Here is a 1,101-nt window from a genome sequence, read left to right as displayed (position 1 = left end):
GGGTTCAAGACCAGCCCGGGCAACTTGGTGAGACCTCATCTCTACAATAAACCAAAAAAGTCAGCTGGGCATGGTGGCACATGCCTGTGGTTCCAGCTACCTGGGAGCCTGAGGCGGAAGGATTGCCTGAGCCCAGCAGGTCGAGGCCGCGGTGGCTGTGAGCGTGCCACTGCACTCCAGCCTGGGCCAGAGAGACTCCAACTCAAAAAGAAAAAAAAAAAACAACACTAACTTTACCTCTTCTACCAAGAAACTATTAAAAGTCTAAGGCACACTCATGTTTGCCTTTATCACAGACACACAGCTCCAAACAATGCCGCCATGAAAAAGGACTGGTCAAGGAGCTGATACCAAAAAGAACCAAAGCTACTTTAACATCTTCTTCATGAAGTCTTTAGAAACTTCTCAGCTGAAAATAAAACTCAAACCCTTTGCCTCCTCCCCTTTCCCCCTACGATCTGTAATACAAGAACGTATTCCACCATATTGTATTTCCAATGAATTTATGAGCTGCCTCACAAGCTGTATTAGAGTTTTCCCATTTACAGGCCAATCTCGCCAGAGCAGTCTCTGGAGCTCAAAGGGGTTCTTGCCAGAAGGATCTGGGACAGCTGCACTAGTGTTATATTTCAGCCATGTGCCCAAACCATGAACTGGGCTTCCACCAAATGTGATTTTATTCCCCAGCACTGCTCCCACCTTTACAAATACTTTTGGCTTGAAAAAATGTTTTCTGTCATTTGCCCTTCTCCCTCCGTCGTCTAGGCCGGAGTGCAGTAGCACGCTCACAGTCACCCCAGCGTCGACCCGCTGGGCTCAGGAGATCCGTCCGTCTCAGCCTTCCAAGTAGCAGGAACCATAGGCATGAGCCACCACGCCCGGCTAATTCTTTGATTTATTGTAGAGGCGAGGTCTCGCCAAGTTGCCCAGGCTGGTCTCGAACCGGTGGGCTCAGGCAATCCCCTCACCTCGGCCTCCCAAAGTGCTGGGATGACAGGCGTGAGCCACCGCGCCGGTGTAACCTGCTTTTTGTAGGCTAAGGACCACGTTGACCTCTTTAAAGCTCTGGTCCCTCTCAGGCCCTTCCCGCCCCCCCCCCCC

General features: G+C 51.1%; 1 protein-coding gene across 1 annotated transcript in view; it reads right to left on the bottom strand.

Annotated features, from left to right (window-relative positions):
- CCDC43 (coiled-coil domain containing 43) overlaps positions 1 to 1,101 on the bottom strand; it is a 13,250-nt gene that overhangs the window by 11,164 nt on the left and 985 nt on the right. The gene's annotated exons all lie outside the window — the stretch shown is intronic.

This window comes from Carlito syrichta, unplaced genomic scaffold (assembly GCF_000164805.1).
Source record: "Carlito syrichta isolate Samal-C Ts95f unplaced genomic scaffold, Tarsius_syrichta-2.0.1 Scaffold303051, whole genome shotgun sequence".
NCBI classification, from domain to species: domain Eukaryota; kingdom Metazoa; phylum Chordata; class Mammalia; order Primates; family Tarsiidae; genus Carlito; species Carlito syrichta.
The sequence above is the reverse complement of the archived record's forward strand: the minus strand, read 5'-3'. Positions and strand labels throughout refer to the sequence as shown.